The following is a 19,577-nucleotide window of genomic DNA, read 5'->3' as shown; positions in this document are numbered from 1 at the left end:
GGGCTTGTTTCAAGAGCTACAGCGTGAAGAGCCTGTTTCAGGAGCTACAGCATGAGGGGCCTGTTTAGGCGCTACAGCATGAAGGGCCTATTTCAGGAGCTACAGGGTGAAGGGCCTGTTTCAGGAGCTACAGCGTCAAGGGCCTGTTTCAGGAGCTACAGCATGAAGGGCCTGTTTCAGGTGCTACAGGGTGAAGGGCCTGTTTCAGGTGTTACAACGTGAAGGGCCTGTTTCAAGAGCTACAGCATGAAGGGCCTGCTTCAGGTAAGACCGTGTATCTATCATAGGGAGAACACACCACCCACCAACCCACACCCCCAACTTCTAAACCTAACGTCTGTATCTGTAATGACTTACTGTACCCAAACCCTCTGGTGATAGTCCCCTTGTTTATGTTTTCTTATCTCCCCTCGTGCTGTACTTCCCCTCTGGCCATCAGAGGGGGAAGATGACTAAGGGGTCAACGGAACATGTAAGTCACCGTGCGAACCAAACTATCAGCCATACCTCTCCCTCACACTCACAATATCCCTGGTCCTTTTCACGCATTCCCCCAACCTCTCTTCCATGTAGTCGTCCACTACTGTTGCCATCTCGTTCCCCGTTCACGTGTATTTCCCTCCTTCTGACGTCTGGCTACAGCTTCCATCATCTCGTTCACGTATTTTTCCCTCCTTCTGACGTCTGTCTACAGCTTCCATCATCTCGTTCACGTATTTTTCTCTCCTTCTGACGTCTGTCTACAGCCTCCATCTCGTTCCCCGTTCACGTGTATTTCCCTCCTTCTGACGTCTGTCTACAGCTTCCATCATCTCGTTTCCCGTTCACGTATTTTTCCCTCCTTCTGAAGTCTGTCTACAGCTTCCATCTCGTTCCTTGATCACGTATTTCCCTCCTTCTGACGTCTGTCTACAGCCTCCATCTCGTTCCTCGTTCACGTATTTCCCTCTTTCAAACAGCTGTCTACTGCTTCTAATTCGTATTACCCTGTCATATGGCTGTCTCCGGCTTCCATCACATTTCTCCCATCTCGTTCTTCCTTCCCATACGTCCCCTTCTCATCCACCCACCCACCTCTGCCACCACCTCGCTTCTCTACCTCCCATCTCCTCCCCTTGCCACATCTCACACGCCCATATGCGAGGCAGACTGAACCAACACCTCGCACGCGCGTAGATACACAAAGACATTTCTCCTTTCTCTTTTTTTACTCGCACCTTGCTCCGCATTCCTGAGCTGTTTGAGTCTTCATATCCTTCCCAGTAAATCTTCCTCTCCCTCTTACTTTCTTTTCGCCTCCCCTCTCTCTCTCTCTCTCTCTCTCTCTCTCTCTCTCTCTCTCTCTCTCTCTCTCTCTCTCTCTCTCTCTCCCCTTCCCTTCCCTAATTCCATTCCTGTACTTTTCCCCCTTTCTATATTTTCTTGCCCATGTCGTCCCCTCATCCATAATCGTGCTTATGTCCTCTCTCTCTCTCTCATCGGTTCCCCTTTCCTGCTTGTTCTTTCTCTCTTTCTCTCGGCTGCGCGTACGTCTCTCTCTCTCTCTCTCTCTCTCTCTCTCTCTCTCTCTCTCTCTCTCTCTCTCTCTCTAAGGGCCGTTCCTGCCTTCATGGCAAAAAACCTCATCGTCGTGTCTCGCTCTTTTCTAAGAGTTGATTTGGGTCTGCAACAAGGCAGAAATCTCCTGGAAAAAGGGGATGTGTATATATATATATATATATATATATATATATATATATATATATATATATATATATATACATTCTCTCTCTCTCTCTCTCTCTCTCTCTCTCTCTCTCTCTCTCTCTCTCTATCCATCTATCTATCTATCTATCTATCTATCTTTCTCTCTCTCACGAAGGCCGGTACGATTGCGTGCGCGTCGTGGTGTTGGTAGTGTCTCATTCGCAGGAGGCGCAGTTTTCGCGTGCGTGTGCGTGCGTTTGCGTGTGCGTGTGTGTGTGTGTGTGTGTGCTCCCCCCTAGGGAGCGGAGGACCGCGGCGGCTATAGGGAGTGAGGGAGTGAGGGAGTGAGGGAGGTGGTGTGTGGTGGTGTGTGGTGTGTGTGGGGGGCGGGTGTTAACCCAGGCAGGTCCCCCTCATTGCTCGCCCCTTACCAGTCACGGCACGTTCCATCGTCACCCTCTCCCCTCCCCTCCCCTCTGTCCCCTCCCTCCCCTCCCCCCCACCTCCAGATTGGAGAAAAGTTAGACCATAATGTGTCGTCAGTATTACACCCCCGTCCCTCCCTCACCCTCCCACACCACCACAAGAGCCAGTCCCACTCCACACTAGGTGACAACTCTTTGATTATGCGCCACAGGGTCCTCTCTCTCTCTCTCTCTCTCTCTCTCTCTCTCTCTCTCTCTCTCTCTCTCTCTCTCTCTTGCCATAGTTCCGTTCTTCTTCTTCTTCCTGTAAAATTAAAAAAGATACGAGTTTATCGAAACGTTTGCGGCTGACTGCTGCTGCTAACGTTGTCAAAACGTTTGGGACCGCTGACTGCTGCTGCGAACGTTGTCAAAACGTTTAGGAACGCTGGGACGTTGTCAGAACGTTTGGGATCGCTGGGACGTTGTTAGAACGTTTGGGATCGCTGGGACGGAGGCGAGGCTGCCTTGGGTTTATGGCATCCTGGGATATGTCCCGACTGGGGCCGCTACAAGCGTGAGATCTTTGACCTCGCCGCCCCCCCCCCCCCCAGTGGTAAAGGAGGAGGGGGGAGGGGGAGGGAGGGGGAGGGGGAGAGGGAGGGGGGAGAGGGAGGGGGGGTTGAAAGAGGAGGGGAGGGAACTCAGGGACCATGTGAACCCTTCACACACACCCAGACCATCTTCCTCTACGACCAGACAGGGACTCTCCACACACACAGACACACACACACAGACACGCGCACACACACACACACACACACACACACACCACTTGTATGTAAGTAGTTGGTGTATGTTTTCTGGTCGTGTATGTGACATGAAAGCGGGCGTTTCCTCTGGACGCTTGTGGCCTATTCGTGAGGGCGATATATATATATATATATATATATATATATATATATATATATATATATATATATATATATATATATATATATATATATATATCACATGTTTACCAAATGGCGTCCTAGCTTCGTCTCTTCGATGTATATGAACTGACTGTTATATTTCTCTCTTGGGTCTCCCCTGATGATGTGATTATTACACGAAAGTGCACTTGGGAACTTTTCGTGTTTCATTTTCCCCGTGGATTCATAGGAATATATATATATATATATATATATATATATATATATATATATATATATATATATATATATATATATATATATATATTTATACATTCTATTAATTCACGTGCTGACTAAACAGCTTGTGTGTGTGTGTGTGTGTGTGTGATCATCAGTAAACAAAAGAGATTCATTATCCAAGGTTCCCAGGCCTAAGGCACGTTATAAATTTTCTCGTAAAGTTGGGATCAACAAGCTAACACGTCGACCTTACACAAAACCTCACTCCTCGCTGCCACAAACAGATGAATGTACCACAAGACCATCGCTCAACAACACTAAAGAGAGACATAAAATGCATGTTCGACAGAGTGTGTGTGTCATTTGGCAACAGTGGAGCGTAGATATCAAAGTTATTAACTAAAAACAATACAATTATGTACATCTTAATGATCCCCTTCCATCTATAACTTGGAAGGTGTTGTGAATAACCTTCTTGATTGTACTTTGATCAGAGAGGATATCAGTCAACTGAATTAGTTAATACAACAGACATGAAAGATTATAAATCAAACACATCTGAATTAGATTTTTTTCTGAAAATATATACAAAAAATGCTCAAACACAAATTTAATAAACACCCGAATTTAAATATATTTCTAAAAATCAGTAATTATAAACGTGGCCTCAGTTGTTTTTTTCTTTGCTCCAAATTTTTGGAATATCTTGTATAACACGAACGAAATTTTGGCTTAAGTAAATATTTCAGTGTTAATTCCTTCCTGCCTTATATAAGAGAAATATATGTGACATATTACAGAAAGACACATTCATATATACAGACAGACAGACGGTTTACAGGGATTACAAACACACACACACACACACACAACATATATATATATATGTGGAGGAGGGTGTCATATATATGTGTGGAGGGGGTGTCATTTCGTGTGTGGCGGAGTGGCGGCGAGAATGGATGAAGGCAGCATATATGAATATGTACATGTGTATGTATGTATATGTATGTATACGTTGAAATGTATTGGTATGTATATGTGCGTGTGTGGGAGTTTACGTATATACATGTGTATGTGGGTGGGTTGGGCCATTCTCTCGTCTGTTTCCCTGCGCTAACTCGCTGACGCGGGAGACAGCGTCAAAGTATAATAAATATGAATATATATATATATATATATATATATATATATATATATATATATATATATATATATACACACATATATTTTTTTTTTTTTTTGCTTTGTCGCTGTCTCCCGCGTTTGCGAGGTAGCGCAAGGAAACAGACGAAAGAAATGGCCCAACCCACCCCCATACACATGTATATACATACGTCCACACACGCAAATATACATACCTACACAGCTTTCCATGGTTTACCCCAGACGCTTCACATGCCCTAATTCAATCCACTGACAGCACGTCAACCCCGGTATACCACATCGATCCAATTCACTCTATTCCTTGCCATCCTTTCACCCTTCTGCATCTTCAGGCCCCGATCACACAAAATCTTTTTCACTCCATCTTTCCACCTCCAATTTGGTCTCCCACTTCTCCTCGTTCCCTCCACCTCCGACACATATATCCTCTTGGTCAATCTTTCCTCACTCATTCTCTCCATGTGCCCAAACCATTTCAAAAAAATGGTATATATATATATATATATATATATATATATATATATATATATATATATATATATATATATATATATATATATACGTATAATCAAATAAATATATACACAGACAGACAGATAGATAGATAGATAGACAGATAGACAGATAGATAGACATAAAAAGATATGTACAACAGTACATATCCTCAACTTCCATAAAAAAAAACATGTTTCTTGACAGCATACATTTTACAACAGCGTCTTCCAAGATTAGAGTATAACCTATGTTATGTATCGTCCATGGACATGCAATTCTTTCTTTACGATGTGGCGAAGAAGAGGATTTTGCACTCCTCTTTCCAGAGACTGATCACACACACACACACACACACACACACACACATACACACACACACACACACAGTGCGATTAACAAAGAATGGGGAATGGTTATCCTTCCAATTTATCGTATGTAAGAAGGGCTGACTAAGTCACTCCCAGATCCAAGTAAACTTAATAAAGTTAAAGCATTACTTTAACTAAAGTCAATTTAAATCTGAGGTAAATGTGTAAGTCCATCTCTGATCTGAGGTTTATAACTGAACCCTTTTTTCACTCTGAGGTCTTGGAAAGTGTAATAATGTAATGTCCTTTTTTTTAACATAAATTCCTAGAAAATGTTCATATCTGTATCTTTTTTTCCCTCCCCTTCAAGAGTCTGAAAAAGCATATAAATCCTTCTTCTTCTTTTTTCTCCTGGGGTCGAGAAAAATGTAATAAATACATCTCTTTTTTTCAGGGGGTCTGAAGTCCTGGAATGTATATAAATCCTAAGATTTTTTTTCTCTACTCTGAAGTCTAGGAAAGAGTGTATATGTACAAAGCCTTTTCTCTTTTTTTTAGATGTATATATTGAGATGTATATATATATATATTTGGAGTCCAGGAAAGAGACTGTAAATGAAGATTTTTTTTTTTAATGTGTTGACGGTGTATATAATAAGTGTTTCTTTCTTTACTAAATTCTTTATAGGATATCACATTCCTGGCTCATAACCAAGCCTTTGTAGGACACCACATCCCTGGGTCATGATGTCCATGTAGGATATCACACACCACATGTCCTATAACATAATTCCCTCATTCACACACACACACACACACACACACACACACACACACACACACACCTATCATAACCAAGGCTTGCTACCTAATCTAACCTATTCTAGCCTAAACCTAACCTAACCTAACGTATCCTAACTTAAACCCAACCCAACCTAACCTAACCTAACCTATCCTAACCTAAACCTAAGCTAACCTAAACCTGACCTAACCTATCCAAACCTAATCTAAACCTAACCTAAACCTAACCTAACCTAACCTAAACCTAACCTAACCTAACCAAGGCTTCCTATCTTCTTACTCATCTTCCTCCCAATCATCTTCCTCCCAAATCCTAATCTCCCTCTTTCCTTCCTCAATCCTAAGGATCTGTCTAATTCCTCATCCCTTAAGTCTTTCTCTTAAAGTCTCAGTTTAAGTCTCCTCAGTGTCTTTGGTCCCCCCATGTCTCTATTAATTTCGTTCTTCACATGTTTATCCTTCTGGTTCTCTCTCTAATCTCCATATTGTCTCTATTTTCATCTTTTCATCGTCATTTTCCATTATTATAATATTCTCCTCATCCTCTGCTTTTCTGGCCTTCTGAACCTCTCTCCTAATCCCTGTCCCTCATTAAACTCATGACCCCATCATCCCCATTGTCCTTGGCCCATTTTCTCCACCATTCCATACCCATCATCTCCATGACCTCTCCCCCATCAACTCCACCATCCCTGCCCCATTATCTCTACCATTCCTCCCCCATCAATTCCCATCATCCCTCCCCATCCATTCCACCCCAGCATGCCCACTATCCCTCCCCATCCATTCCACCTTTGCTGCCCCCATCATCTCCACCATTTCTTCCCATCAACTCCACCTCTCCTCCCTCAACACATCACCCTTCCCCCTACAATCCACAGGACAGGTTTACACTCGTAATATCTTCACCTATTTTGTTGCACATGTTATTTTTCGGACCCTTGCAAAAGGAGACTTTCTTCCCCCACGTGGATTTATTAGTAGAGTTTTGTAATGTGGCATCAGATAAAAGTTACCCAGGCTCTATATCTCCGTTATTATGCCGGCTGACGGCCTGGCCTAGGGGGGGGAGGCCCCCACCACCACCACTCGCTCACTACAAACACACACACACACACACTCCACCCCCTTCTTTATGGATAAACTCTAAGAACCAATAAACCCAAACTCCTTTAATTGTGAATAATTACTCAAAACTTCGTATAAAATACTTGGCGTTTTCTCTACTTTACCGGCTAATGCTTCTTCTACCTTGGAGTTACAAGGATTTGGGAATTATTTGATGTAATGCAACCAATACGACACTAACTTTCTCTGGGTAGCCCACAAGATCGGGGTAAAATACGTGAGTCAGTGACATAAAATATATCTTTCGTATTCAATATGCATTATCGTAAGACGTGTATGAAGCGGACACGATCATAGAAATACGTCAAATGTGGATTGAATTTTAGGGAAGGATCTAGTCTCAGTTACTTTCAATCAAGACGTAACTGCTTCTTGTGAGAGTAAAGTCTCTTTCTGATGAATGGACGATGTTAAAAAAAAGAAATTCTTTTTCATCTATAAAGTTAACTTTATAAGTGGTAAAACATAATGTTTCCCCCAAAACACAGGTCAACCTGAGTTTGTAACTTGAGAGAGGCAAGGTCATCGAGGGTGACCTGTGCCTCAATTACTTTCACCTGTTCTTTAGGTCATTGGTCAGCCCCGCCCAGTGGCCACGGGGAAAATGAAACACGATAAGTCCCCAAGTGCACTTTCGTGTAATAATCACATCATCAAGGGAGACACAAGAGAGAAATGTAACACTCAGTTCATATACAACGAAGAGACGTAGCTAGGACGCTATTTTCCATATATCACTCTGGAAACAATTCATATATCCTAAATCGTACAATGAACCTGAACCAATGTATATAAAGTCACTCTACTGGGAGGGAGGCATCTCACAGCCAATGGAATCCATGTAATCCAAACTCCCCCGTCTCTCTATACTAATCTATCCTTTCCTCTTCCCCCTATCCAAACCCCCCCCCTCTAAGCCCCTATCCCTAAATATCCCTCGTCCCTAACCACTTCCAACTGCCACGCTTCTTGGTATGTAAGAACCCGAGTCTCTTCTTTGATTTACACGAGGCGTTTATAATTTTTTGGACATGCAATCTTGGGGCGATTTTTATCTACAATAATTTGCCAGATTTACAGGAGGAAAATGCTGGCCCTGGTTGGCAAAGAGGCGCAGTTCTCTGGTAAGTCTGAGTTAGGAACCTCTTCGCTCTCGCTTATTTACTCCACGCTAATTAATATGACTTAATGTGAAACACAACACTGCTCGCTAAATAAGCAACGAGTAAAATACGAAATATATATATATGTATAAAGACTATCTTTATGAGATACTCTTTGGGGGAAGAAATGGAACCTGCTCCCTCTCTTAAGGAGGATCTTGTACATCATATATATATATATATATATATATATATATATATATATATATATATATATACCTTTACTATGTTGTCTTACAGTCCCCTTTGATAGTTCTCTCGCAGCGCTCAGGAAGCCGACTACGTCCAACAGGCGGGACTGCAAACCAAAAATTGAAGTGATGCCGTATGCCTGTCTTTGTGGAGGACACCCACACAACAACCGGCAATTATGAGTCTTGTTAGTTACATCTTGGGCGGTGCTGGAGAGATGTGGGTGGAGAGGGAGGAAGTGGGGTGTGTGTTTACATGTCGATATTCTAAGTGACGCAGAGTTCCAGTCGCATGATGTAGTAGTGTTGCATGTCTCCTGTGGCTTGGGTTGCGTCAGGGTGGATATGAAGTCATCTCCATGGGAGAGGACTCTCGAACTATTGTTTCCAGGAGATGGGACGTCAGGAAGGAAGAGACTACGCGAACTCTGGATGTGAAGCCTTTGTGAAAGGCTCTGGCATGAAGGCCAGCCATGAAGACTTACTAAATATTTCGTCATCATTGTGGAAGGTGGCGTCAGGTATGTTTCGTGTGAGGATGTCTCTAAGAGGGGCAGCGTCAAATGCTTTCTTGACATCTATGGCCACTATTACTGTGCGGGATGGGGGCGTGCGAGGTTTGTGTCCAGTAGGGTCTTGATCAATTTTAAAATCATGAAGTGTTAGGATGTGTGAAATAGTGTGGCTGGCTTAGTGTTCCATGGTTTAGACACGAATGACAGGAGTGGTACAAGCCGGCAAGAGGAGGAGGAGGAGGGAGAGCTGGTCGGTACAGAATGTTCCAAGATGGGGACTGGGTTGGCAAGTTTTCAAACGCCTGAGATTCTGTTTGGTAACCTAGAATGGTTGAAAATATCTGTAAGACTGTAAGACAGATAGACAGACGGATCGATACAAGATGAATACGTATACTTCAGACGGATACGTATACATGCTGACAGATAGAACGACGCACCTCAAAATATCTTCAAATTGTATATCTTAAGGCAATGGTCTTATGCCACGTCCCTCATTAAGAGGAATATCATTTAATTACTATTAAAAAAAGATCCAATTTCATATCTAAAAGTCGTCTCAACTCATACCATACATTATCCATTTTATGGCTCCATTTAATTATTCAAAAATGGCATCCTGACCTGATATTCGTCTCCAGTCCAATCTAACTTTCGCCAAATTCTACGTCGGTATGTCTTCAAATTAAAATAGAAAACGCATAAAAAGGTCTTCCACTGTACCCCTATACATTCTATTATCGTAAGTTCGGGATTTTCATGTCTTCGGCTTGAAGAAACTTAGCCAATAAAGCAGCTCCAGTCTAACAGCCTTCGTGGTCATCCATTCTATTACTATAAGTTTGGGGAGTTGGTCTGCCTTCTCTTATCTCGCCCTCCAAGGAGCAAAGTCCCCGCCAGCCAAGATTAAAGCCACGATTTACACCATTCTTATACAACGCCCGCTAACAATACGAATTAAGAGACGTGGTAATAAGCGGAGAGCCTGGGGGGAGGAGGTTCGCACTATCGAGGGTCTTGGCGTGAAATAAAAAAAGGGGGAAGCGGGTCATTCCCTTCTTAGAAACTTTCCCAAATCCGCTGTAATCAGCGTTAAAATCAGAACTATCACACAGATATTACAGTTTTTACAATTACACAGGCTATAAAACGTTTCTATACGCCCTTCTACTCCAATCATCTTATTTTTACAATGACACCGCTGCAATTACATTAGAGAGAGAGTGAGAGAAAGAGGGGGATGAAAAAAAAATTATCAAAAATCCACAAAGGTGAATGGAGATGATAAACCCTCAAGAGACCTATAGACATTCTTGAAGTGCCTCGTCTTTATATACATATATACATCATTTTCTGATTCGTTCGTCTTGCAGGAAGACGAGGGAAGATGGGTGGGAAGTTGGACAGAATGAATATATATAAAGCGGGTGATGAAGTGATCAAAATTTACAAAAAAAAGAAAAAAAATGCTTAAAGAAGAAGAGACAGTTAAAAAAAGAAGAAAATAAAGGTAGGATTTCTCAGGAGGCCATAGCATCTTACCTTTCCTTAACCCACCACCCCACCTTCCCCCCCTCCCACAACAGAAGGGGAAATAATAATACACACACACATATGCGCTCCCACTAAAAGCCACGACTTAACCAATTAAATAAAAACACCATCGTAATAATATCCCTGAGAGGCCCTCCCTATTCTGAAACGATTCTGAATGGTTATAAAAACACAACTCGGATTCTAAATGAGCGTAAAAACCATCTAGGAACCAAGCTAACAACCTTGTAATTGTCCCTCGGAGTTCAAGGTTTGGGACACTGTGGCCCGTCGTTGTTACAACCCCCCCCCCCCTTCCTCCACCCCCCCCACACACAATCTAGTCACTGGAGTTCTCTCTCTCTCTCTTTCTACCACTACTTTCACCAGCCCCCCCACGTTAGCTCGTCCACTCTTACTCGCAAAAAGGCGCCTATTCATATCGAATAATTCGCACACTGGAGTTAAATCGAACAACTTCTCTCGGTCATCTTTCTCTGCACCACATCAGTAGAGTTAATTGTTAATCCCTTTTCATACACTTGTGTTAATAACCCAGTTAATCTGGAGCCGCTGGGTAATCCATCCCAGTTCGTTTATCTTAGATGATAAGAATACTCCATCTATCCTCTTCTTATCTGTTTCTTTAGAATGATTGGCGAGTGTATAGTGGACACCAGCCAATCCTGTTCAAGGAAGTTCAAGAGGATATACATGAAAGACAGTAAAGTTTATGGACTTAGTGACTGAGTTACAAGTTACATAATAACGGTACTGTTTACAGGGATTGGGCAACAATGAATTAATCATATAACAATTTACACAGTAAAATGGACTGTTGACAAAGGATGAGCACCCATGATTGGGTTATGCAACAAGGCATATGACAAGCGAAGCATTTCTAATGGTCGAAGTTTGGATACTTTTCAAACATTTGAGGCAAAACTACATTATGGATCAAGAAAAGTTTAAATGTGTATGCGTATATCTCGTACTGCTTCGTTCTAATTTACACTTCTCAGTTAACACACTCTATTTTCAGTCTACCCCTGTGGTTAGATCTGTTTATAGACACACCATGAACAATATATATATATATATATATTCATTTAAAAGAACAGACTTACTCACATGACACACCTGAATGCATGTGCTCATAATGGTAGCCCGGTAACACACACCTGACTTGTGCCAGTAACAACACTTCGAGATCTGACTATTACAGTCAGGTTTGACCTGCCGAGTTTAATATACCATATACGATCTAATATACCAATATCAGTTCTACATATGCTCTTCAACATACCAAGAACAGCGAGTATACCTCTCCTGCCTCATATATCATCCATTCATAAAGCCAAACCTTCAGGTATATGTGAAATTACCGATATATGGTCCAGTATACAGGTTCGTACCACAGTAGCAATGACATAACACGTTTATAAAACGCATTCCCCATAGCCAAAGTAATGCCCCCCCCCCCCCCCACCCCTTCCAAAATACCATGAGATGATGATGCGTGATGATGCCATTCATAATTTGACCTTGTGACCCCCAGCGGCGATGCCGGCGCCGCCTCTCACGCGCGTGAGCACATTACCGGAGGTCATTTGCATAACCCTCATTTAATTCGTCAGGTTCTTGGCTAATTCAATCGTCAATAAATCGCATCAATTAGCATATGTGCGCGCATTTAAGGTAATTAAACACATCTTCCGCCATTACACCCCCCCTCCATCAACCATGTCTTAGAGTAAACTACGTATTACTTAAATGCCTTTCCCATCGCTTCTTTCATCTATTTCTCTTTAGGCGCATCTTAATGCCCTGCTCATCCAATTACAGGGCTCGTATCGTTTGAGGATGTGTTACCATTGTATGATCGTTAGCAGGATCATTAGCACTCTCAACGTCATCGCTTATCCGGAATATAAAACTGTGTGAACCCGTCATCCGAAATGCGCCATCGCTTATCCGGAATATAAAGCTGTGTGAACCCGTCATCCGAAATGCGCCATCGCTTATCCGGAATATAAAACTGTGTGAACCCGTCATCCGAAATGCGCCATCGCTTATCCGGAATATAAAGCTGTGTGAACCCGTCATCCGAAATGCGCCATCGCTTATCCGGAATATAAAACTGTGTGAACCCGTCATCCGAAATGCGCCATCGCTTATCCGGAATATAAAACTGTGTGAACCCGTCATCCGACCTTGAGTCATCGCTTATACGCAACGCATGATTGCGTTAACCGAATTTCTTAATGTTTAATCGCTCATTTGGAACGTAAGACTATGTTAACCATCATTTTGGATGGGAAATCAGTGATCCACAATGTGAACCACCATTCAGAATAAATGATCGTTTAAGTTAACCCGAACATAACCATCATTTCGTACCAAAGAGCATAAGAATCTGGTATAATATTTCTAATGCGTAATTACGTAGCCACGAAACCTGTAACATGAATAAAAATTTCTTTTAACATACTAGTCCACCATACGTTCATTTCTCATTTCATTTCTAAGAACTTAATCCGTTCTGATGAACTATTCAACATTTTTAATTTTCATAAAGATAATGTAATCTTATATTTAGGCATTTTTCTTACTGATGTGTATTTTTATAATGTGTTATTTCAGAATACATCAAAACAGATGTATATAGAAGCTTATAAAAGTGTATATTTCAGAATACATCAAAACAGATGTATATAGAAGCTTATGAAAGTTTATAATGTGGTATTTCAAAATACATCAAAACAGATGTATATAGAAGCTTATGAAAGTTTATAATGTTTTTGTTCGTTGTTTTAAAAGAAAAACGGGCAAGAAAGACTTATCTATGGGTCTATCTAACACAAATATCAATTTTATTCTTCATCATTTTCTAATAATTTTCCAATTCTCGTGTCTACAGTGGTTCCCCAGTGTCTTCAGACCATTAAGGAATTTATGTCAAGTAACTAAAACCAAACGAACGTATTCCCAAGTATGAATTTAACGGGTGAAATCAGACTTTTATATTTATCTATATCTATCTCTATCTATTTACCATCTATCCAATAGATGATGCAAAATGGTCCACTGAAATCGTCAAACAGGTTCACACTGACAAATACACAAATCAAAGAAACTGTATATATATATATATATATATATATATATATATATATATATATATATATATATACATATATATATATATATATATATATATATATATATATATATACGACCCATTTATCGTGTGTGCTTCTGATAACCTTGCTATTGGATATCCACTAGCAACTTTTATCTTTAAATACTCGGACCTGTTTTTTTCTTTATTTCCATAAGAACTGAGTGTGTGTCCTTTCGCCTGCTTTTAAAGTTTCTGATGCTTTCGGTAAACTGCCTTTGAAACGACCCCATTATGCAGATATCTGGGACTTACACTCCTTTTACTATTTTCTCGTTTATGAGTCTTAAATGGCCACTAAAACGGAGACATTAGCAAAATCCTCCCCTGTTTTTTTCTTTTTTTTTTTTTGGCCTGGCTAAACTCTTATTTCATTTCAAGCAGTTTATTTCTCTTTTTGGTTCAATCGCCTTTTTTTTCTCCACGTCTCATCAGATTTCGTTTATGAATGGAAATATGAGAATTTCTGGTAATAATATTTTTTGGGAGGTTATTTACGTAGTTGCTGGTGTGCGTGCGTGCGTGCGTGTATGTGTGTGTGTGTGTGTGTGTGTGTGTGTGTGTGTGTGTGTGTGTGTTTAAATACGTATTTATATTTACCAATTTGTACTGTACAGGGAGGGAATTTTACACTCGTGGGGCCCCATCTCTTGAACATTTCTCTATCACATAATCTAATAAATTTATCTACAACATCTGATAAAACAGATCCAAACATTCAACAGAATCTTCGTATCTCATCAAATCAATCGTAACATCATCTAACAGACTCAATTCTAACAGGTCAAAATCGATCCAAACATCAAACTCAAACATACGAAGTTTCTAACAAACTCAATCATAACATCTAACCAAATCAATCCTAATATCTAACAAAAAAAAACAAATTTCACAATTAGGAAACTCAATTCTAACATATGACACAGTCAAACTAGCCAAAGCAAACCTAACACACAACACAATCAATCCAAACATCTAACAAACTCCATTGCCAACACCTAATGCAATATGGTTTACCAGCACCTCACAATCTTTTATATAAAATCTAGTATTTTCCCCACAATAGAATCAGGTCCTCTTTAATTTCCAGTAGCATTCATTTCTCGCATTTCATTCCACATTCAATAATATTTTCCCCCCCCTTCATTCTTTCCATGAATGTTTCTTTCATTTCGAATTCTTCCGAGTAGGTAACAAAAGGTATACAGGGTTATCCCACATTAGCATATCTTGCATTACGTCTTGTCAATTCAACAGGTGTATATTAAATTGCAACAGATATGGAATATTGTGAAAGATGTCTACACCAATATAAAGATAATTCACACACACACACACACGTCTCTTAAAAAAGTTTAAATATCACAGTTTCAGTCTTGTAAAATACCTTTGACGCAAACTGTAATTTCATTCAACATCATTACAGTAAGATACAGTATTTTCGTGGGTAGTTTACCCTGTATTTCATCAAATTCTGATGATCTATTTGTATAATACTGGGAGAGTTTTTTACACTCATGTCGCCCCGTCTCTATTACTACATGTCTTTATTACTATATATGTATGCACACACACACACACACACACACACACACACACACACACCCCCTAGCCTGTGTGTGTGTGTGTGTGTGTGTGTGTGTGTAAAAGAGAAGTGGGAAATTTACAATTTCACACTTCATAAGTTTACATAGAGTGCTCTAAAATTCAACCTCCCCCCACCCCACTTCTCTGGTCTTAATTTCAATCATTCAATACCCTAGGATCGTAAGGGCTATAAATCTATATCCAATAATCCTATCTTCTATAATCCGTGGTGAGGAAAAAAAAATATATATCAGGTTGCTTTAATTCCACCTCTCGTTTTCTTTGAGAGGATTTGGTATCTTTGTCGTTTCTAGGCCTTAGCTATTGTATTCTTCCGTTAAGCTTAAAGTCCTTTTCTTCCCAAAGCTTTTGTTCGTTTTCCTTACCTAAGCTTTAGCTTTTTCTCCTAAGCTTCAGCTATCTTTCCCCCCCCCCCCTAAAGGTTTTAGCTGTTTCTTCAATAAGCTCTCTCTCTCTCTCTCTCTCTCTCTCTCTCTCTCTCTCTCTCTCTCTCTCTCTCTCTCTCTCTCTCTCTCTCTCTCTTCCCCTTCGCTTTAACTTTTCCCCTTAAGCTTCAGCTATTTTCTCCCTTAAGCTTTTCTTTTCTTTTTTCTTCTAACCATTTTGTTCTAAAGTCATTCTTTCCTTGAGAATATGAACTTTTATTATGAATCATTTCTTTTCTCTCGTTATTTGTCATTTTTTTCACTAGTTATTTGTCATTTTTTTCTCTCGTTATTTGTCATTTTTTTTCTCTCGTTATTTGTCATTTTTTTTCTCGTTATTTGTCATTTTTTTCTCTCGTTATTTGTCATTTTTTTTTCTTGTTATTTGTCATTTTTTTTTCTCTCGTTATTTGTCATTTTTTTCTCGTTATTTGTCATTTTTTTTCTCGTTATTTGTCATTTTTTTCTCTCGTTATTTGTCATTTTTTCTCTCTCGTTATTTGTCATTTTTTTTCTCTCGTTATTTGTCATTTTTTTTCTCGTTATTTGTCATTTTTTTCTCTCGTTATTTGTCATTTTTTCTCTCGTTATTTGTCATTTTTTTTTCTCTCGTTATTTGTCATTTTCGAAAATCTTGTCACTATTAGGATGATGTAATTCACTTTCATCTCCCTGTCATGTTCTCTCTCTCTCTCTCTCTCTCTCTCTCTCTCTCTCTCTCTCTCTCTCTCTCTCTCTCTCTCTCTCTCACTCACCTGCCCAGTTCGTTTCAACCATGTATCGATCCACCCCCAACCCCCTCCCCCCCTCATTTATCCAGTACTCAGCTCACTCATCTATATATATATATATATATATATATATATATATATATATATATATATATATATATATATACACCAAATGACTCAGCAACAACAATCACCCATCCCTCACCAGACCCATCCACTCACTCAACCTTCCACCGACTCACTCATCCTGACACTGATCCACTCACCAAAATCCTCACATCCACACTTCCACTACTATCCTCCACCCATAGTTGTATCCAACCCTTGAAAACTTCACTAAAATTTCATCCACTCTTCCACACACTATTCTATCCACTCTTCCAGAGACTATCCCATCTATCCACCCACATCCCATTCCACCTACCATCCCATCTACTCTTCCACATACCACCCACTCCACCCTCCCATAAACCATTCCACCCATCCTTCCACACATCATTCCATTTACCAACTATTCCACATATCAATCCATCTACCATGCCCCAGACCATTCCACCCTTCCATACACCATTCCACTCACCCCTCCACGTTTCCCGCGGCCAAAGAAGCGCGGCGTCAGAGAGACTTCAGGTCAAATCATTTTGTTCCCTTAAGAACCCGACGCCAAATTCACCTTCTCCCTCATCTGATTGTTCATTTTTTTGACCCCCCCACCTTTCCTCCTTCCAGTCATCTTAATTCCTTATTTAAACGCATTTTTCTCACTATGTCATCAAGCATTTTTTTCCCTATTTTTTTGGCTCCGGATAATTTTTGATTTTCTTTTTTTTCTTCGTTCCGTGCTGGAATCGAGTTCATTTCTTTCTCCACATTTCCTCTAACAAGCAATCTCAGTTTTATACATTTACCTGGATGTTCACCACTAGCCCCTATGGACACGCTCCAAGATCTTGATAAAAGTCGAGAGTTTTCAATGTATTCTATCATTTTTCTTTCTTATAAATGCATAAAGCATCAAATAATTCATCAATGGATGGTTTCCTCTTCTTAGTAATGTAGTATATACTTTGTAAGAGATGTGAGTTCTAGTTACCATCGCTGGGTAAGTTCTACTCCTGTGAGTTCTATATAACAAGTGATGTTTGTGAGTTCTATTAAACAATAGCAGTCTGTTCTCTTAAAAGTTCCATCCTCCGTTTTCTTCTTAACACATTTCTTATCCATCCTTGTTACTGATTCATTTAATAGCCTAACTGTCTTCCTAATTCATATTTTTTTTCTGTCTGTATTCTTCTAATATTCTCTTTTATTCCATTTTTCTTTTTGGTACCCTGATTACTCCAACTCTAATCCCCCATCTTCTATGTCATGACTTCCCATTTTCATCATTCCAATCTGTTCCTAATTATCTTCATTCTTAACTTTTCTTACTCCCGCTCACCATCTTCTAATTGCTCCTACTCATTAGCTTACTTTCCCCCCCCCCTCCCTCTCCCTCCCTCCTTAACTTTCTTATCATTAGCTTTTATTTTCCTCCCTTAATATTTTCTTCAACACACACTCAACCCATCAGCCTTCTACCCATATGCCTCCCTCACACCCCATGATACACAACCTTCCCTATTTCTACCCAATTTCTACCCACTTTTCCCTTTAATATTACCTTGTCCTGCATCACTTACCTAAATCTAAAGCTTAAGTCTCCCCATTTTTTTTCCCTTAATGTTACCTTGTCCTGCACCACTTACCTCAATCTACAGCTAAAGTCTCCCCATTTTTTTCCCTTAATGTTACCTTGTCCTGCACCACTTACCTAAATCTACAGCTTACCTTTAAGCCATCAAAACAAACTGTCCTTACCTATCACCACTCTTACCTTACCCATATTTCCCTACATCTCCAGCCCTCATTGACCCACAAATTACATCTCTCCGTATACGACCCCCCCCCCCCCATGATACGACCCTCGAACACCACACTACGACCCTTGAGCACGACGTGACGACCCTTAGATACGACAGCGTGGGGGTCGTACCGTCGACTGGCCTCAACCAATCAACGCCACTTCGTAAACCCTTGACGTCACTTCGCTTTACAACAACGTCGAATCGTTCATTGGTCGCGCGAGAGTCGGCAATCCGCAGTTCTTTACGTCATTCGCTGTAACATCAATACTGCAACGGCAGAGTTGGTTCTACACACACACACACACACACGCACACACTCAATACAAGCAACACCACCGCTGTCCACACTATGCCGACTTCTCTCACTCGCACAGCATTGCTGGAGGGTGAGTAGTCTCTCTCTCTCTCTCTCTCTCTCTCTCTCTCTCTCTCTCTCTCTCTCTCTCTCTCTCTCACACATACTAGTACTAAAAACTTTTTTTCCCCTTTTACATTCTAATTATCATGAGAGTTAGGTTCCCCCCTTCTCTCTCTCTCTCTCTCTCTCTCTCTCTCTCTCTCTCTCTCTCTCTCTCTCTCTCTCTCCCTCTCTCTCTCCAACAAAAACAGTTTCACACTTGTCTCTACAGCTTCCACCAACAGTAAAACCTCCCTCTTCACATCAAATTGTCTCCCCTTCCCCCAAGAGACTCTCTCTCTCTCTCTCTCTCTCTCTCTCTCTCTCTCTCTCTCTCTCTCTCTCTCTCTCCACCAGTACCACCAACAATCTTAGCTCCCCTTTTCAACCCTCTCTCCAACATCATCATCGTATCCTCCCCAGGGCTCTCCTCCAACAGTCATCATAGCCTCCCCATGGCTCTCCTCCAACAGTCTCCCCCCTCTCCAACATCATCATATCCTCCCCATGGCTCTCCTCCAACAGTCTCCCCCCCTCTCCAACATCATCATAGCCTCCCCATGGCTCTCCTCCAACAGTCTCCCCCCCTCTCCAACATCATCATAGCCTCCCCATGGCTCTCCTCCAACAGTCTCCCCCCCTCCCCATCATCATCATATCCTCCCCATGGCTCTCCTCCAACAGTCTCCCCCCCTCCCCATCATCATCATATCCTCCCCATGGCTCTCCTCCAACAGTCTCCCCCCCTCCCCAACATCATCATATCCTCCCCATGGCTCTCCT

At 41.0% G+C, this 19,577-nt stretch overlaps 1 protein-coding gene and 1 long non-coding RNA gene across 8 annotated transcripts in view; both read right to left on the bottom strand.

The window, feature by feature from the left end:
- The window catches only part of LOC139757403 (homeobox protein PKNOX1-like), a 546,893-nt gene that overhangs the window by 224,730 nt on the left and 302,586 nt on the right, over positions 1 to 19,577 (bottom strand). The gene's annotated exons all lie outside the window — the stretch shown is intronic.
- LOC139757402 (uncharacterized) lies at positions 15,785 to 19,402 on the bottom strand. The gene is made up of 2 exons (XR_011714618.1): positions 18,304 to 19,402; positions 15,785 to 18,238 (listed from the first exon to the last, which is right to left on the bottom strand). It is a non-coding gene; the product is annotated as an uncharacterized lncRNA (long non-coding RNA).

Source organism: Panulirus ornatus, chromosome 26 (genome assembly GCF_036320965.1).
Source record: "Panulirus ornatus isolate Po-2019 chromosome 26, ASM3632096v1, whole genome shotgun sequence".
Taxonomy (NCBI): Eukaryota; Metazoa; Arthropoda; class Malacostraca; order Decapoda; family Palinuridae; genus Panulirus; species Panulirus ornatus.
This window is presented reverse-complemented; position numbering and strand designations above follow the sequence as displayed.